At 46.2% G+C, this 19,516-nt stretch overlaps 1 long non-coding RNA gene across 2 annotated transcripts in view; it reads left to right on the top strand.

Moving 5' to 3' along the window:
• Positions 1–19,516, top strand: part of LOC128913790 (uncharacterized) — a 64,252-nt gene that overhangs the window by 29,631 nt on the left and 15,105 nt on the right. For both annotated transcript variants that reach the window (XR_008468071.1, XR_008468070.1), the window contains one exon: positions 2,400–2,547. This is a non-coding gene — a long non-coding RNA (uncharacterized LOC128913790). The remainder of the gene's footprint in view (positions 1–2,399; positions 2,548–19,516) is intronic.

The following is a 19,516-nucleotide window of genomic DNA, read 5'->3' as shown; positions in this document are numbered from 1 at the left end:
CTTCGAAAGCCCTAGAATTGAACTACTGGATATGTACAGAGAAAAGCAAATAAAACCAGCTGTGATATGTCCATTTCATCTAGATAATGTTCTGATAAGGCCTGATTTATTACCTTTATGTCTTAAGGCCAGGCAAGCCTCATGGGGTCTCACCTTTGTCCCAGTCATAAAGTACAATGAGGCAGAAGGAGGAGGGTTTGAGAAAGGAGAGCCAGAAATCCTGTTTGCCTGTGGAGGTGTCCGTGTGCTTCCTTTCCAAGCTTTCCGGTTCACACAGTGCTGTCTAGTTCATTAGTTCACTGGCATATCGTCTGTCCCTCTCTGTCTTGGTGCCACACTCATGCACACTGCCATCGGCACGTGGCTCTGGGGTGCTAACATCTCCAGGACATGATGCCTATGGCTGCCCAGGGTGGTTGTAGCACTCCCCCTTCTGTGCTGTTCTCCTTTGCGGAATCTGACTTTCCTTCTTCGAAAAATTGTTATGGTAAGAAAGCCCAGGCTGAAACCAAGTTATCAATGACAAGAACAGTATGAATGTCACCTGTGAACTGGGGTTAAATAATAAGGCAAGACAAACACAAGGCACACAGAGAGTAATTAAAACCACAATACCTAGGGATATCTCTACATGAAGACAATAATCATCTTCACACTGAAATTGCAAAATAATGCATCTGAAAGTCTTTATTCTGCCCAAATGAGCAGTATCTAAAGAACTCGACAGTGTCTGCTGGCTTCGGAGATTCTGATGGGGTGAGCAGAGCAACTTTGGTCTCCCTGTCCCATCTTTGGGACCACAGGTGGGAAGGAGGCGCTCCATTTCTGTATTTGGCTTCCCTGCTGGCCTTCAGCTCCCTGCCTTGGGTCCTGAGCTCTCGGCGCAGGGGGGAAGGGAGCAGGCGGACACGGGATTTCCCCAGCGAAGTGCCTGCTCTTTCAGCCAGCTGCTGCTGCTGCGGCTGCCATTTTGTCATATTATTCTTTCATGTTTTGAAGTAGGGGAAAAAACTGGAACAGATGAGAATTAAAATCTTTGTGGTGTCCAGCACCTTTCGCGGGAAACTTGGAGGGAAATCACAGAAATCTTCCAGGAGATTGGTTCATTTTTAATGATACAGGATTATAGTTTGTCTGTTTAATTCAACCTGAGTGACATAATATCTTTCATTTGGACTTATTACCAGCAGAGCAGTTAGTCAGTTGGAAGCAGACCTAGGGCAGGGCATTTTGTCATTATTTTAAATTTTCTCTATCTGACAAAATTGAAGGCCTTGAAAAGACTAGAGCCATTGTAAAGGATAGAGCATCAGAGAATAGGTCACACAGTGTATTAAAGAATGAAAATTGATTCATTCTTTCCTCTGTTGAATAAGCAGCTGTACTTTGGTCCCTGTGATCCATGAAATAAGCTGTCAGGGAAATAGGAAATGTGCCACATTTGAACTTCACTCATTGATTCCGTTCTGATCCGAGGTGCAGTATTAAAATGCATTACAGTGGGTGCAGAATCCACAGCAGTGACAGCAGCTAGGCCTGGCTTGCTAGTCAGTTGTCTGGGTTATTTGTTATTAAATTAATCAGTGCTTTTACAATGCTGAGACTCATTTACTTAGGTCATCTGGTCAGAGCCAGCTAACAGGAGGAATTTCACAAAAGCGACGTTTGTTAGTTTTAAATAAAATCAAAGGCACAGAGGAGGCTCAGGAGGAGTGGTTCTAACAAGATCTATTGGCCCTTTTATCTGGAGAAGCAATTTTCAGGCAATTCAGAGATTCTGACAGTAATCAATGTAAGAAGGGGTAGCAGAGAATTCTAGAATACGGGATGACTAGTGGGAGCACGTTAGGCCAATTAATGCCTGCAACTCTAATAGACTGCTTAGATGCAAAATTAGATGGAGGACTTTCCCATGCATAAAAAACATACCCAGCTTCATTTTTTATATCAGAACACATCTTCTTGTTTTACACGCCTTTTCTCAAGTAAAAAATTAACCTTGTTGCGCTGTCCTTCAGCAGCATACAGAGGACTGCCTGCAACTATTATTTGCTACGGTAAGTCTGTTTTATCCATACTGAAGTATCTTTTGCTTCTTTTGTGAGTTCTTACAGGTTTTATTAAATAAAACATCATTTTTGCTGCCTTTGCTTTATTTGCCTCAAAATTGTGATTCATAAAGATGGATTTTTGTAATTAAGGTAGAAATGAGAAATAACCCCCTATATATAATTTAAAATGTTGAAATTATAGACACTATCTAACTTCTGCTTTAAATCACAGGAACAAACTGTTCCCCATTAGCAGCCCTAATTAAATCCATTTTTCTATGAGTCTTTGGCAAATTCCATTTTAGTAAAGCTGTATTAAGCTCTCTTTTATTTCTTCTTCCTTTGCAGAATTCTCTGTTTGAGATGAATAATAGGTTGAATATGGTATGTGACAGCTCTGTAGACTCTGAAGATATAACATGAACAAATATATTGTTCTGGAAAGCTGGCGTAGGAACGCTACTGAGGATTTAGAAGGATCTCGACTACCAGACAGGTAGGAGCACTACCATTCTGGACTGGGGAATTAATACGTGGTGCAAGAATTGGCAAACATCGTGTAGCAGAGAGGCTGTGGAAAGGTGGAGGAGGCTTGGAGAAGGGGAAGAGAGGGAGAGTACTGAAGCAAGCAGCGTGCTGTTCCCCCTCTACACAGCACTCCTGAGTGCCGGTCTACCGCCCACTGTGCCCTGCTGGTGTTGTCCTAGGCCTTTTGTGAGGAATGAGCAGTTGCAGAGGAGTGGAGGGGAGAAAACTTTATGAAGATAGCCAGCTCTGCTTTTATTCAGTATGTGCAGTCATACACAGATGTTTTTTCTGCAAGGCTGTGCCAAGTTGCCTGTAGCATCTGTGTGAGTCTTTGTGCCGAACCCGTCTAACAGGGGCCATGCTCCTGCTGAACTCAGACCCGTTTCCACATGTAGATCAAAACCTGGCCTGGGTCCCTGGTCCTGTGCATAGACAGCTTTGTTAGGCTGATGTTCACTGACAACTTGACTGAGGAAGCAGTGCACAGACCAGAGAACCCACCTGAAATGGCCTCTCATTTTGCAGTCCTTGTGTGTGAAGATTAACTTACTCCCAATAACCTGCAACAGTCCCAGAGCAGTAGGCTTACTCCTATCCTCAAGCGGCTCCATCATTCATTTACTGTAATGATTGGCTTCAGCCTTCGATTTCCTCTGTGGAGCATATTGGAAAGAGAGAGGCTGAGCTGTGAACATTAATAACAATGAATAATAACAGTACGAGTTCCACAAGCTTTAACAATCAAATGAATCAACAGTCAGGAGAGTTTCATTAATAAATACTTGCTGGGGTTAGGTGACAAGGGAGCTCGTGCCAGAGGTGTGCGTATCAGTTAAAGGCACTTATTCTGTGTGATCCACCTCTCACCCTTTTGCTTACCTGGTGGGTCCCATATTCTCCTCCATGGTCTGCTGTGGAGGGGGCAGGGGACAGAAGGAGCACTGAGCAGACAGCTTGGGCTGTGTTTTTCTGTTGGTATCTGTGTTGGGTTTATGTGGCAAGGTTTTGGGAGCTGGGGGGCTGTGAAGGTGGCTTCTACGAGAAGATGCCAGAAGCTGCCCCCATGTTGGACAGAGACAGTTCCAGCCAGTTTCATGACTGACCCACCACTGACCATAGCTGAGCCCATAAGTGACAGTAGTAGCACCTCTGTGATAACATATTTAAGAAGGGCAGCAGCTGGGAGAGAGGAGTAAGGATATGTGAGATGCAACTCTGCAGACACCAGGTTCAGTGAAGAGGGAGGGGCAGGAGATGCTCCACGTGCTGGAGCAGACATTCCCCTGCAGCCTGTGGTGAAGACCATGGTGAGGCAGACTGTCCCCCTGCAGCCCATGGAGGACCCCACGCCGGAGCAAGTGGATGTGCCTGAAGGAGGCTGTGTCCCTGTGGAAAGCCCATGCAGGCTCCAGAAATTCCTGGTGGGTGCAGCAACTCTGTGTGTCACCCCTGGTTCACTGCCTTTGTCTTCGCATGGGAGCTTGTTACACTGCAAAGGCAGTGGTGCAGTCTGGGGTGACTTGTGCTCCCTGAAAACACAGGTTTGAGTGGGTAAATAGAAGTTGGTATAATGTTCTGCAATTTTACTTTTGGAAATGGAGTAGCTTCTTCGTGACTCAGGGGTAAATATTCCCCTTCCAAAGCCGCGAAAGTGAAAGCTGAGAAAGAGCTCTTAGGTTACAGTATATTCCCCTCAGGACAGAGTTAGAAGTGCAGGGTAGGGCTGTCTCGATCATCTTTTGTGGCTTTCTCTTTGGGAGAGCAGAACCTGGGCTGGTTTATAACCTTTTATACAGAGCAATTCCTGTGCCAAGAGGAGCAGCCCTGGTCATTAGGCTTTTACTAAAGCAACAACAAAAGGAAACACAGCCTTTGTTCAGTCTGGTTTGAAATCCAGAACAGAGCAATTGTAATTCAGCTAAGGAGGGTTTGAGGGCCAACTACCAATGTGTTCATTCATTTCAGGAAGAGAGAATGACATCTTCTGTAATCATGATTAAAAGAGCTGTTAATGTCTCTCTCAGGTTTTCTTGCTATCAAAAAAAGCAAGAGATATGGTTTTGTTTCTTTGGAATTTGCAGCAAATATGTCATCTGCCTTTTTTGTCTGGGCTGTTTGAAGTCAATTTTGTGAGCTTCTATGTTTTAAATAACACAAACTATTTTCTACTAGAAGCCCTGCCCCAAGGCACATGATGTTGACAGAAAGGACAATTGGTTTAAAGAGAAATCACAGAGTTCAGGGGTGAACCAGAGCTCTCTACAGTTAAAAGGGGTAAAACTGGGACCTGTTGTGCTGAGGATCTGTGCAAGAGTTAGGCTTCCTGCGAGGAAAAGATGCCTCCCTTATAAAGACATGGGGTTTCACCTCAAAGACGGGGACCGTGAACCTCATTCCAGCGTGTCATCTCACCGTTCCCAGCTGCTTTTATGTATTCAACTGACTCTGCTCCAGTCTCTGAACCTTCTCCACCCTGCCATGCCTGGCGTGTAGGAGCTTTCATCAGGCTCCACATCACAGGCTAATTATACAGCACACGGCAGATGCTTGTGGTAAGCAGGCTTTAGCATGGCTTTTTTGGCCAGGGCAAGCATGTTACACTGCTGGGCTAGCAGACCCAGGCTACCTCTGGGTGAGCATGGAGAATATTTCACAGCCCTAGTAACAGACCTAAGCCCTTTACATTCCTGTGCCCATGATGAGTTGTGTGCACACCTGGCCCCTGCATGTCAGTAACGGAAGTGCTGCTGGCTCACGTGAATCTTCACAGTAAAGGAAAAGTGCCGATTGGCACTTGATTTCTGAAAGCTTGGTGCCTTCTTTTCCTGATCTAAAAGGAGTGTCTCTGTGCTTGTCTCCCGATATATCCTCTGTGATCAAAGATTTTGGAGCGCAGAGGTGCTATAAGGTCACAATGTGTGTGTGTCCAGAGAAAGCAGTGGTGGGGTTTCAGGCTCTGAATGGTTAAGTCCCTTTTCTCTCCAATGGCATCTGTCAGTTTGGCCACCCAGCATCTGGGCAGGTCAGCACTGCTGAGCACAACCACTGTCACCCAGTGCAGTCCAAAGTTTTGACGTCTGAGGTTTGGTCACTCCTTTGGGATTCACTCAGGAATCTCTTTGTCAAGTGGATAGGGTGCTTGGCAGCCTCAGAGCTCTCCATCTTGTTCCTCTGTAGCCTTTGGGCTTCTTTGCCATTCTGGGTTGCAGAGGTGCTGAAGAACAACTTGTAAAGTACCATGTGGAGGTTTGTCTTTGTGGAATTGCTATTCCTGAGATGCAGACAACACCCAGTGCCCACATTTTTGTCCTTGATCCATACATGGGTGTCCTTATTTCTTGAGGACCACTGAATTGCTTGAGGACCACCCTTTGAATTGCTCCTTTACATCAAGTCCACCTGACAGTCAATATCCAAACTTCTCATACAGATGAAAATGCTTCTCCTTCCATGATAAAGTGCTGGCCATTGCTGTTTGAGTGCCATGCTGGCATATGCTCTCAGCATGTGTGAGGGCACTGCATCTACAGCACTGGCAGCTTGGGGCGGTGTTGCCTTAACACTGCAGCTGCTCTGACCTCACAAGCTGGACAGCTGGGCACACTTACCCTGGGGAGATGTGTGATCAGAAACCCCGCGAGGGCTCCTTGTGTGTGCATTGCAGCAGCAGAAGCTCCAGGCTCTGGATGGAGCCGATTTGCAAAATGCTGCCCAGTCACAGCCGTTAGGGCTTCTTGGTCCAGTTCCTAGACGGCTCAGGCTGTGAGGTGTGGTGTCCGGGCTGGGTGCCGAGACAGTGCTTTACATTCTGTCTGAAGCTCTGCTGTGGTTTTGATGGATGGGATATGCCTTCTCAGTGCCTCCCTAAGCTCCTGGCTGCATACAGTTGCTTCTTCCTGCTTCAGATGGGGGTAAAGTGATCCCACACCAACAGTAATGCTGTAAGGCCATCAGACTTGCAGAAAATATTATATAAATTAAATTATCATAATGATTTAATAAAGATGCTGTTAACAATTATGAACTCAGCCAGAAATATAGCCTGTTCAGTCTGTTCTGAGAGTGGGATTTGCATTTGCCTCTTCCCTGGCTGTGACGAGCTATCAGCATTATCATTGTTTTTTCAGCAGAAGGCCCTGCAGTGTGCCATGCTGGACATTTCTAAGGACTCAGTAGATGTGTCATAGCCATGCTGCTCTGGCACAGCACTGTCTGTGTTCCTGACGTGTCTGTGTGCTTTATTGCTTGATTGAGTTGGTAGGTCTGTTATGTCTTGCTCTGGCAGTCTGTTGGATTTCACTCTTTACCTACGGTCTATTTCCTGATGCTCTCAAGATCAGCGTAAGGAGATCTTCACTCTTTTTCCAGGCCATATGTGGAATCTTGACAGATGCGGTCCCTGTATGTCGGTAATGCAACAGGAGATCACTGGGGAAGGCCAAAGCTGTTACCGGCTCGCAAGAACATAAAGTCATGAAGCAGCCCTGGAATGTGTAATATCAGTTAAAAGTGACCAATGCAGATATGAATGAATTATTAAATCTATTAGCATGGGGCTGCCATAATGAAGTGTCAAATTCTTCACAAACGCAATTCCTATTAAAAAGACCTAAGATTAAAAGCAGAGTAGGTTTTAAAATGACGGGAACTGAGAGGAATGAGAGAACACAGTATTGATTATCCACACCAGTCATGTCTATTTAGAAATATGAAAAACAGATTAATGAATTAATGATTCAGTGTCAAAAAGGGGCCCAGAGGGAGCAAGTCTATTTAAGTCATGTGACTGTGACTGTAAGAACCTCAGCAACGTTGGGAGCTGGTAAGAAGACAGCGATGGGAGAGGGGCTGAGTGGCAGTGGTTACAAAACCCCAGCACAGACAAGACAGGGAAGGGATGTGTCGGATTTTAACTCCATGACAGTGAATGGGCACTAAAGGTCTGGATTCTTGGGGCACCCAGCAGGCAGCACAGGGGTAAGAGATAACCAGATGTATCATCCACTGGGTTGAGGTTCAAGTTTTCCAGCTCAGCCATTAGCAGTGGTGGTGGGTTAACCCTGGCTGGCTGCAGGTGCCCACCAAGCCACTCTCACACTTTCCCCTGTCGGCAAGACAGGGGGAGAAAGTAAGATTAAAAACCCCGTGTATGAAGATAAGAACAGGAAGATCACCATCACAGGCAAAACAGACTTGACTTGGGGAAGATTAATTTAATTTATTGTGAATTAAAAATAGAATAGGATAGTGAGAAAGAAAAACAACACTAAAAACACCTTCCCAAAACCCTCCCTCCTTCCCAGGCTCAACTTCACTCTTACACTCCCAACTCCTCTTCATCCCTCTGCCCGGTGCTGGGGGATGGGGAATGGGAGGTTGTGGTCAGTTCATTATGCTTAATTTTGCTGCTCCTTCCCCCTCATGCTCTTCCCCATCTCCAGCATGTGGGCCCTGCCATGGGAGACAGGCTTTCAGGAACAGACTGCTCCAGCGTGGGTTCTCTATGGATGCAGTTACTGCCAGAAGCCTGCTCCAGCATGGGTCACAGCCCCCTTCAGGTACATCCACCTGCTCTGGCATGGGGTCCTCCGTGGGCTGCAGATGGGTATCTGCTCCACCATGGACCTCCATGGGCTGCAGGGGCACAGCCTGCCTCACCATGGTCTTCACCGTGGGCTGAAGGGGAATCTCTGCTCCGGCACCTGGACCGTCTCTTCCCCTGTCTTCTCCTCTGGCCTTGGTGTCTGCAGGATTGTTTCTCCCACATATTCTTGCTCCTCTCTCCCCAGCTTTTGTGCAGTGTTTTTTCCTCTTTCTTGAATCTGGTATCACAGAGATGCTACCATCGTCACTGATGGGCTCAGCTTTGGCCAGTGGCGGGTCTGTCTTGGAGCTGACTTGAACTGTCTCTGCCCAACACGGGGACAGCTCCTGGTCTCTTCTCACCAAGGCCACCCCTGCAGCCCCCCTGCTACCAAAACCTTGCCACGTAAACCAAATACAACAGCGATGGCAAGTCATAAAGAAGGAACTGCACAGACACTGCCACATCTGGAAGGAATTTGTGTTTGCTTTGAAACCTGTGCATGTGTTTTGACTTTTCCTTACTGAAGCTGAGCAGCTGTTCCTTGCTTCAGCCTGAGTCTGTGTCCAGGAAATCAGGAAGTGCATTGCAGAAGATCAGAAAAATGAAACCAAGGTGAGAGGCAGATAGGAACTGGTAAAAGATGTAGAAACAAGGTTAAAGAGAGACTTTTGATGGAACGTTTTGTTTCCAGGAATAACAGTTATCAGCATTTCTTAGCATACAGTATAAATTTGCATGTCTGACTGTTGATCCACTCTCATTTTTATACGTGTGAGCATCTGTGGGTTTGTGCTCGTGAATAGAGGGCTAGAAGTCTCGGGAGACCCACACTTCAGTTCAAGCCTTTTCTCCAGTTACCAGCTGATTTCAGGGAATGTACCACAGTTGTACAGCTCTGGGGAAATGTATTCCAGTTGCCTGTAAATTCATTTCTAAAGCTTTATAAATGCCTTTTCCTTTAACCTTTTCAGTGTTCCAAAATGCAACATGTGTGATCTGTGAAGAAAGAGATGCTTTCTGTCCCAACAAACGCAGACACAATCGTGTTTGAGAACATCTGACCTTATTCATTATTCATCTAGGCACATGCATGTGTAATTCTGGCAACGCGTGAGGAACTTTCCCTGGTATTGTTGCCTAGGGGGATGCACTGCGAGGCAGGGTGCTTAGCTTTTATTCCGTTACCTGGTGCTGATTGAATGCATGGCCTTGGAAAAGTTATTTGACCTCTTTGTGGATTGTTTTCTCATAAAACAAAATGGGCACAAGGAAAATTGACCGCTTACATATCCACTAGAAACCTAAATTCAAGTAGAAAGGCAGTCAAGAGATTCTGAGAGGAAATGTAGAAAATATTTGAGAATTTGGTGTTTGAGTCACGGGGAGGCATTTGGAAAAATTCCCTCTACATGGCATAGAACCACAGCACTTGTTTGCTACCGGCATTAACGTATCAAGTGTATAAAAGGTCCTTCTCTATTAGCCGCATGTGTTGCTGTTGTGTGGGATACTGCTACATCTTCCATGTTGCCCGTGCCACTTGTTTTAGGGTGATAATGCTTTGTTTTGCGTAGGCACACGCATATTTCTCTAATCACTGTGCCGTGTTCTACATAAAGCTCCTTGAAATGTTTTCAGTGAGATCAAGTAACTTGTAAAAGCACGATTTACTCAAGCATGATTCTTGCCTACATGTAGCTGGTTGGTTGTTGCAACTCCTGTTTTCAGCTGGTGGTGGGCTGGTGTTGTGTTTTAGTGGCAGGTTTTTGCACGCACGGCCCCTTTCTGGTTGTGTGTGAGCTAATGGCACTGCTGTTCACACCTCCCTGTGCAGGTATTGCAACGCCTTTCCACACATACGATTAAAAGGCAAAACTTAATTTTGCAGAAATTAATTGCGTTAGCAAAATGGTTTTTAAAACACTCCGGAGAATGTTCTGTCAGCTTGACAGATGAAGGTAATGCTACAAAATGAATTTTGTTGACAAAATAATTTCAGGGTGTTGATAAAATGCGTTTTGTCTTCAGAGTGAAAAATACCAGACTGACAAATACTATTGTCCTTAGAAGTGTTTTTTCAGCTGTCAGTCAATTATTCCCTTTTTGAGCCAGCCAATGATAGTTCTTCATATCTGAAAAAGCTTTCGTAAAAGATAGCGTTAAGCTCTGAAGGACAAAATAATTAAACTTTGATTTGTTGCTTTCAAATTGAAAACAGCTTTGTTACTTTGATGAACAAGGATTGGTCGCCTGGGAAGTGGAAACAGGTGGCAGGCGTCTGATGGAGATTTGACACGCGTTGTGGAGAAGAGAGGGTGGATTCGGAGCTGGGTTTCTTGAAACAGCTGTTTGTTTGAAAACTTACTGCTAGGATATTTGAATACGTTGCAAGCTTTTAAAATGGGTTTCCCATGGATTTCACAAGCCGTTTGCATGCACTCGGAAGTCTCATTCCTTCTTGCCGTTATCTCGCGCTTCTGGAGCGTGAGAGAATTTTGCTGCCCGCAGGCGTGCAGGGTGGGCTGGGGGCGGCCGGCAGCAGCATGTGGATGAAAACTGCACTTTTAAAAGACTCTAGTGGCTGAATTTGTGAAAAATTTTGTGAAAATATTTACTTTATAGCCATTTATGCTATGTGGCTTTCAAGGTCTCTGTGTTTTTGAGCATGCACATGCAGGGAAGAGGAGGAATGAGACCTGGGCACTTGACTCAGGCTGGCCAACAGGATTATTTCGTACCATAAACATCACATTCAATATAAATTAGAAAGTTTGCTTTGAAGTTCTCTCTCCTAGAGAACTTCTTGCCCTGATGCCAGACCCCAGAGCCCTTCCCTTCCTCCCAAAGCCACAGTGCTCATAGTGTCCGACAGCTGCCATCCCTGCTGGGAGCGCACGGCTTCCTGCTGGTAGAATGGGCTGAGTATGATCCTTGCATATTTTATATTGGTATTGGGATCAATGTTGGTTCTTTAGTGTTATTAATGTTAATTATCTAGTCTTAGTCTATTAAATCTGTTTATATGTCAACCCTCAGGTTTCCTTGTTTTTCCCGATTCACTTTCCCAGGTTGGGAGGGGTCATCGGATGATAGAATAATTATCTAAATGACAATAAATTGTTGTGTGTTTCTCAAACCATAACACCACTGCGGCCAGAAGGCCCTGGGTGTTCATCACACCCACTTTTAGGACAGAAAGCCTTCCCTGGCCCACTGGCTCTGTGCAGACTAGGGCAGGGTAGGCAGAGGCTTCCTCGCTCTCTGTGGCTCAAGGTGATGCTGCCAGGCAGCGGCTGGGAAGCGGCGAGAGCTGCTGCGGCTGCCACAGCACGATGCAGAGGAGGCAGCGCTCAGGAGCTGCCTGGTTGCATGGTCTGCAGATGTCGAGACTTCCCATCAGTATTTCCTATGGTGACCTAGAGATGTCAACAAAAACGCTCCTCTGGAGCATAGGCAGCTGTCACGGCTTACAAACGCTAATGCCATCACCAGGCTTCTGGTTATACCTTAATAATAATAATATGTACATAGAAAAAAATGTTTGAGTCCTTTCAGGAGCTCCCAGGAACACTAGGCCCCTTACCATGACACTTGTATCAGGTCAAGCCCAGAAAACCAGTGCTGAATCTGATGAGATTTTAGTTTTTAGTTTCTGGACCAAAGTCCCTCCTGGTGCAGCCCAGGAAAAGTTAACCAGGTTATAGCAGGGGTAATTGGAGTCAATAATTTCAGTCACTAAATGCATGGAGCTGTTTCTCCTAGATGGAGAATGGCTCTCTAGCCATTCGGCTGCTTCCCAGGAGGGTGACATGCCAACATTTTTTCTGAAACCCTCTGGTTTTGGGATCCCGGGTTCAACAAACACATCCCCTTTTCTCCTGCAGCACAGAAAAGGAAGGAACGCTTATGGAATTTTTGAGGAAGCTTGAACTCAAGGAGATAGTCTTGTGATGAGGTAGTGGTGCTTCATTGCCAGGTTGTATTTTTTTTCTTCTTTATCAATACTGGCATAACTAATTACATTAAAGCATAAATGACCTTGTTGGAACAGCTAATCTTAGTCAAATGAGTGTGCCACTCCCACAAGTCACTGGAATGACACTTAGCGTAATAGCTCCTCAATATGTGGAACATCTGTTCTTTGTTTTTGAAATAATCAGTGACTCTTCCTCGTTACCTTCACTTACCAGTGCCAAAGTGAGCCAGCCATCCCTGGCATAACATTTAAACTTTTTAACTTCTGGCTGTATGGGTTTTTGAAAGCACTGACAAGAAAATAAGCAACCAAACTATAAATTATCTGAAATCCCAATTACAATTAATGTGTGATAATTAACTAATAGTAGTTAATGGCACTGGCTAATAAATTAACAGAAGCATGGTTTCTCTTTTGGAATTAGAGTTAACGGCGATGCTAGTAGCATCAATTATGCCTTCAGTCTCGCTTTTAAGGGGGACCGCCTTTTGCTTTAGGAGCAGTAGGACTGAAACCCCTCCAACAAGCTGCGCACAGCGGATAGTCTTTTAAAACACGTTAATAAATACGAGAGCCCACAGTGACCGTCCAGTCAAGCCACACCATAAGCAGAGCTGCTGTCTGTGTAAATTGCTGCTCCTGTTGCAGCAGTGCATGGGCTACTTGAAGGCTGCTTTGGGAGAGCCAGGGGAAGAGATGGGCTTCCTGAGGCCCTGGAGGGTGGTGGGCTCTTGTTGTTTCCCTGCTGAAAAACAGCCCCAGCACTCTCTGCCCGGGCACTTCTGCGGCTTGTGCCAGCGACATTGTCGTGGGCAGAATGTGCCTCGGGTGACAGAAGAGCCCAAACCAATCCCTCCAGCTTCGTTCAGGACAGCAGGGAAATATGATGTGGCCATTCCCCGGGTGAACTGGGATGTCTGGATATTATTTGCTGATTGAACTTCAACAGAGCTGTGCTTTCCCCTTCCATGCTGTCTGTCTTTAGCAGGCAGATATCAGCCTGGCTTCTCCCTGCTGGGGCGTGGAGGACAGGGAGAATCAATGCGCGCCTACTAATCTGCCTTCACTTCACTTCTGCCTTTTAGGCTGCTTGGTCCCGTGGTACAATCACAACAATGCTAGAATAACACCTGAAAACCAATCATTTTTATGGGAACACACATAGTATAAAAGGTCTGACTGTCTGTGCACACATATACCATCAGTGGCTATTACCCAATAAAGCTGTCAGATAGAGAAACATCACAGCAAGTCCTTGAACAATATCTCCTCAAGTTTAAACAGAGAAAAAGCTCCTCACAATTCGTTTCTCGTAAAAATAAAGGAAAGAGGATCAATACAAGCTGAATGAATGAATCAGGGTTGCTTTCTATAGACAAGGAGAGAAACAGGGTGTGCGACCACAGGTGCTGGCTTTGGGAGGGCAGCCCGCTGGCCATGCAAATCACCCTGACAGACTTGGCAGGAGCCCTCAGCTGCTAAATGCCAGTGTTGACTGCCTGGAGTGTCTTCTCCCAGGATTTGGCTTTTATTCTGGAGAAGAGCAGGAGGACCGGGTCCTTCCCAAGAGCTGACAGGCCAGGGAGTGCCAGACAACCCTGTTCTCTCTGCTTTCTCCACACTGAGAACAGTCTTGGCGCAATGACAAACCTGGAATAATGAGCAGGGTGTAAACGAGCTGCTCTGCTGCACTGGTGTCCCTGTGTCTGTAAATGCTGTCAGCACCCTCCTCCGCTCAGTGCAGATGCACCCAGAAATTCCAGGTTTCGTTGTCCCATTTTTGCAGTGGTTCTTGGACCCAAAAGGAGCTATAGAAAGTGCTTTAATTTCTCTATAGTGATTAGGAACACAGTGCTTCCTTCATGACATGCTGTCTGTGCTTCTGAGGCTCCTGCACACTGAGCCCTTTGTATTTCTCTCTTCACAGTGTGAGTCCCACGATGCTCCATTTAATGGATGTTATTTAGGTTGAAAGGTAAGCAGCTTAAATGCTTCGCTTTCTAGTGTCTGTGTCCTGTTAGAGCCATCTCTCACTCACTCTCAATTGCACATTTTGTTACATGAACATGTTTAGATAGAACAAGGGTTTTTCTCTCCTTCAAATATTTATAGTGATGACTTGTGATGTAATCAATAGGGTTTGCAGAATTTCACCCTGCACCATCGCATCTTTATTCTTCAGAATGATGCTTGCTGCAATATTGTAGCTAGGACTGACAAGATAAAGCTGAGTTAAAACAAATTGCACATTATCTGCTTCCATCCTGCTGTTGAGATTGCAAAACAGAACAAATGAAATTCTATCAAAGAGAAGCTCTTCTCCCTCCTCCCAAGCAGAGGAGTGGCAGCTACTGAGGCAGACGACCAAGAGCAGCTCTGACAGAAGCTGTGCTGAGATGGGGCTCCTATTCCCTCGCCCCCAGCAGATGACCCAAGTGCTTTGCGCGAGGCTTCCAGATCCATATCCATCTCACCTCCATGCTAGATCCCGAGCACATCTTTCCCAATGCCACTTCAGTCTTTGCTCAGTCAGCTCCTGGGGGATCTCCAGAATTCATCACGCTGTTACAGACCATGCCGGAGTACGGTCTGAGCTCTCCTTCTCCTGCAGCACACTCCAATAGCTCGCACCAGCTGTTGCCTGGTCTCCTTGTCTCCTTGCCCCAAGAAAGACTGCAAGGAGAAACACTTCCAGGGAACTGGGATCATAAGACAGTTTTTTCCTTGCTATCACAGCCAGCAGAGAGCCAGTTTTCCTGGGCCCAAAAAACACTGGTGTCCCACATAGTCCCAGCAGGAGATGCTGACAGGATCCCTTTGTGGGCCAATCTGAATGCTGGTCCTCTGCTCTACCAGACCTGCGTCATGAAGTCTGAGTATTTGACACTGCAGGCCTGCTGTGAACCTGCCAGTACACACTGGAAACATTTTTTGAAGGACTTTGGGAAAGCGGACAGGCTATGGGGAGGTTTGGCTGATGTAGCTTTTGAGGAAAGTGGTGTTCAATATGGATATGTGTACTCTGTGCTGAACTAAGAGGTAACAGGAGCTTTTCATGTAGTGAGGAATGAAATACAGCCCTTTCAGGAAGCCACATGCTTCTGTAGTTGATGAGGAGTTGAGAGTATCTTGTCCCAGAGCTGCCCAAATAGGGGACTCGGCACAAAGTCATTGGGCAGAGTTTAATCATGTCCACGTGGCTCCTTTGTGCCGTGGATGTATCTGACTTTGTCTCAGTCAGTGAGAGTGGGATGCTGTTTTGGGCACAGTAACTACATTGAAGAACATTATGGTATTGTTGTTCTGGATGGAGCTGCCAGGAATTGCTTCTTCTTGCTGTTGGCTGGAAGGTGGCTTCACGCTTTTTTGTTGTATGAGGTAGGTATATTTAAGTTCATTTGACAGGAAGCCTCTTGACTTCAGCAAGAAGGCACTGCAGACAACCTCTGGCTGAGAGGCCAAAGAACTTCCCACTCTTGTTGCTGCTCCTATGAAAAAGGAAAAAAGAATTTCTCAAAAATAAACCATATTTGACCTGTAAGCAGAGAGTTTAGCTTGGCAGATGGCAAGGGAGGAAATGAGGGATCAGTCAGTGAGAAAGATACAGGCAGAATACCACCTGATTTCTGTCTACTTAAAAGCCAGTTCTTTACTGGGAGAAGTCGCAGACTCTGCCTCTGCAGAGCTCCCTGCCTCAGTCTGTGAGTGCTGAACCGGGGACTTCTCCAGTCTGAGACTGAGAGAGCTGCAGAGGAATGCTTAATTATGTGACTGCTACCCCAAAGGATAATTACCCAGAATCTGAACTACCTGCAATGCCCCTGGAAAGCTGTTTAGCATCAAAGACATTATTTAGCTAGCCAATAGCAAAGAGTAATTTTCAAATACTCTAGGAAATAAACGTCTACAGATTTTGAAGATACTAAAAGTGATGGATCGTTATTACCTGGTATTAGGAGTTATTTTTCCTAATTCTGTGTAGAAAAGTCAGGCACATGCTGGTGGGTGGAAGGAGCAGCAATTCTATGTAGCCTGAGTACCTTGGTTCAGAATATCCTGGGGGTAGTGGAGTCAGGAAAGACTCTTCCTCCTTCTTTTTAGGGATCCCAGAGGGATTATCTCCAAGCCCATCATTCCTGAAATGTCTTTTAATTGCTGCAGGGCCAGTTCTGTCTGGGACAAGTCCCTGAGCAGGGTCCTTCTGGGCTCTGGATGGTGATGACCTCTGCCAGCACCAGGCCCTGGTTGGCCCCAGGCTCTACCTGGTGGCTTAGTCAGGACCTCAGTGGCAATAGCCCACAGTTCCATGGCTGGGGGATGCTTTAATGGCCACACCAGCCAGCAACCTGCTTTTACGTCTATCCAGAAGGACACAAGTGTGTATCACCCTTGGCACTGGACCGTCTTGCCTTGGGAGGTGTGTCTGGTATAGCACTTGGGCTGCCCTTGGCATTGCAGAGCAACATCAGTTAATGCAACATGCACGTACAGTGAGTGTGAGATGTGGCGTTTGTGCAAAGACGTGTCAATGCCATGCCAGTGCGCTTGCCTGTAACCACGGTCATCTTTGTCTATAGAGACATAGTCTCTATCTTGTCGATAGTCATCTTTATTGTTGGTAGAGATTAATTAGTATTTTATAGCATATATGTTGGCGGGCCACCCCCTGTTTCCGTGTTAAGGGAATGTAGCTAACTGCCCTGGGTCAGCTGCTGGTGCGCTCCCTGGGAATGGTGCACGCCCTGGGAATCGTTCTGCCCATGGCTGCCCAGTGAACTGAGGTCCACAGCAGTGGAGCTGGGCACATGTGTCCTCCCGGCCTCTTTCAGATGCACACAGAACCTTGTGAAGAGCAGATGCAGCCAGCATCCTTGTTGATCCTGGGAGTGTCTGGAACCTGCAGTACTATCCCATTCTAGTAAGGGTGCTGTTAATAAATGTAGGGCTTGAAAGTGCCAGTCGTGACTGAAATAGTAATGAAATTACATCATAAATGCAGCAGCAAAGCTGATGTGGTTCCCTGTTAAACAACTCAGCTGTATATCCCATTTCATAGAGCTCTGAGGAGGCACTGTGGATTCCCTCCCCCATCCCACTCAAAGGAGCCTTGTCTGCTTTGAAAGCCTGTATTTTTTCCAGAATATCAAGAGTTTGATTTCTTTGGACCTGACTGCAAATCCAGGAGGCCTTTGTGTGTGTTTCACAGGGCTCTGTCCCTGCAAACAGAGTCCTTTGGTTTTCAAGCTAGTCAGGCCCAGGACTTGCTTTGTGTTCTCTCCCTTTATATTTGTATCACTGTTCTATTACAGTAAGGTGTTGCAGAGAGGAGATGAAAAGAAGCTTGGAAGTCTATTTCTATGAAAGTGTGAATTTATTTTTAAATCTCTTGAATTATTTACTTTGTCTGCCATTTTTTAATGACAGGTGAATACGTTTATGACTTGTTCTCTTTCCCAAGGTAACGCTTGGCATGAAGGGAATTAATTACATGCAGAGGAAATGCAGCTGATGTTAATTTCCAAGTCAAGTTTCAGCTTTGCTGAAATTTCAGAAAGAACGTAGTGTTTTATAAATTAAACTCTGCTTTGTATGCTTTCTTTTTAAAGGAGGCTTGGCATTTGGAAAGGCAGCAGGAACAGAAAACAAACATACGAGATGAGGGAAACTTGTCTTTAAGGATGTACTCCGTCAGCTATCAGTAGATGGCTGTGAGAGATTGGTGTGACAGCCCATCAGCTCTGTGTGGAGAGTGTAATAGACTCCAGCAGCATACCAACACCTTTGGCAGGACTTGGTTTCAGTGGCAAATTGCTGGTCTGTGGCACGAGCTGCTGCTTTGAACTGACAGGGTGATTAAACTAGTTGCTCCTTGCTGTGAGAGAGCGCATACCCTGTGCACTACCAGGAATACCTCGTTCTGCTTCAAAGCAGTTTAGATACTGATACCACTAGAGCTTACCTGAAAAGCATCCTGCACTGCTATGTCACAGAATCATAGAATGGCAGGGGTTGGAAGGGACCTCTGGAGATCATCTAGTCAAACCTCTGCCAGAGCAGGGTCACCCAGAGCAGGGTCACAGGAACGCGTCCAGGCGGGTTTGGAATGTCTCCAGAGACGGAGACTCCACCACCTCTCTGGGCAGCCTGTGCCAGGGCTCTGCCACCCTCAGGGTAAAGAAGTTCCTCCTCACGTTTAGGTGGAACTTCCTCTGTTCAAGTTTGTGCCCGTTACCTCTTGTCATGTTGCTGAGCACCACTGAAAAGAGCCTGGCCCCATCCTCCTGACACCCACCCTTTAAGTATTTATAAGTGTTGATAAGGTCCCCCCTCAGTCATCTTTTTTCCAGGCTGAAGAGACCCAAATCCCTCAGCCTTTCTTCCTAAGAGAGGTGTTCCAATCCCCTAATCATCTTTGTAGCCCTTTGCTGCACCCTCTCCAGCAGTTCCCTGTCCTTCTTGAACCGGACAGGACCTTATCGACACTTATAATGTCTGCGCTGTCTATGCAGGTGCACTACCAAGCAGGACAGGCAAGGCTGTGCTTCTGTGGAAAGTCAAACTACTGTCAGCAGACATTGGCAAACTGGTCCCCTTTGTTGTTCCATCTGAGGCTATAGTTGGCATTTTGGTTCCTCCTTCCAGAAGGCTGGAATGATCTTACATTAACTCTTGTGGTATGAGAAGTCTCAGGAGCCCATCCCCAGAGCTGGATAGGTGCAGTGGGCTGGGGCAGTGGCGCTGGGTCTGCTCTCCAGCAGACAGGCTGGGCATGAGAGCGGTGACCCCGGCAGCTGCTTGCCAGCCCTCAGTAAGTTGTCCCTGCAGGCAGCTAACATGGGTAGGGTCATAGTTATTTAACTCTCCATCTGCAAAGTCCACTTTCCCTCTCCGGAATGACAACTCATACCTGATGCTTTGGAACTAGAGAGCAGTTTCTTCCAGCCTCCAGTGCTGTTTGTGGGCAGTGGTGCCCTTTGCAGCTTAGCAGAAAGCAGATCTGTTTTAAATGGGGTCTTCTGATTCTTATGTACTGTGGTATTTACAAGTTCACGTCCAAGGTCTTACATCCCAGATTTCCAGCTCTTGTGTTTAAATCTGATGGAGGTAACCCTGGGAGAAAAGGGAAAATCTCTGCTTGGGTGAAACTGCTTTGGCTGTCCACTGCCAGTGAAGCACTCTGAGCTGGGCTGGCTGAGTTGCAGTATAATCCATGTCCCATCTGCATCATTTCATCGTCTCTTAACAAGAGGACTACTAGTTTAGTGTGCCTGAGTGTATTTATTGCTCTGGGTCTTGTTCTGAGGAGCAATGACCACTGGGTGCCCCATTATCTTTTAGCTCCTGCGTGTATGAAAGAGTCATCTCATGTTTCCT

This window comes from Rissa tridactyla, chromosome 8, assembly GCF_028500815.1.
Source record: "Rissa tridactyla isolate bRisTri1 chromosome 8, bRisTri1.patW.cur.20221130, whole genome shotgun sequence".
NCBI lineage: Eukaryota > Metazoa > Chordata > Aves > Charadriiformes > Laridae > Rissa > Rissa tridactyla.
The sequence above is the reverse complement of the archived record's forward strand: the minus strand, read 5'-3'. Positions and strand labels throughout refer to the sequence as shown.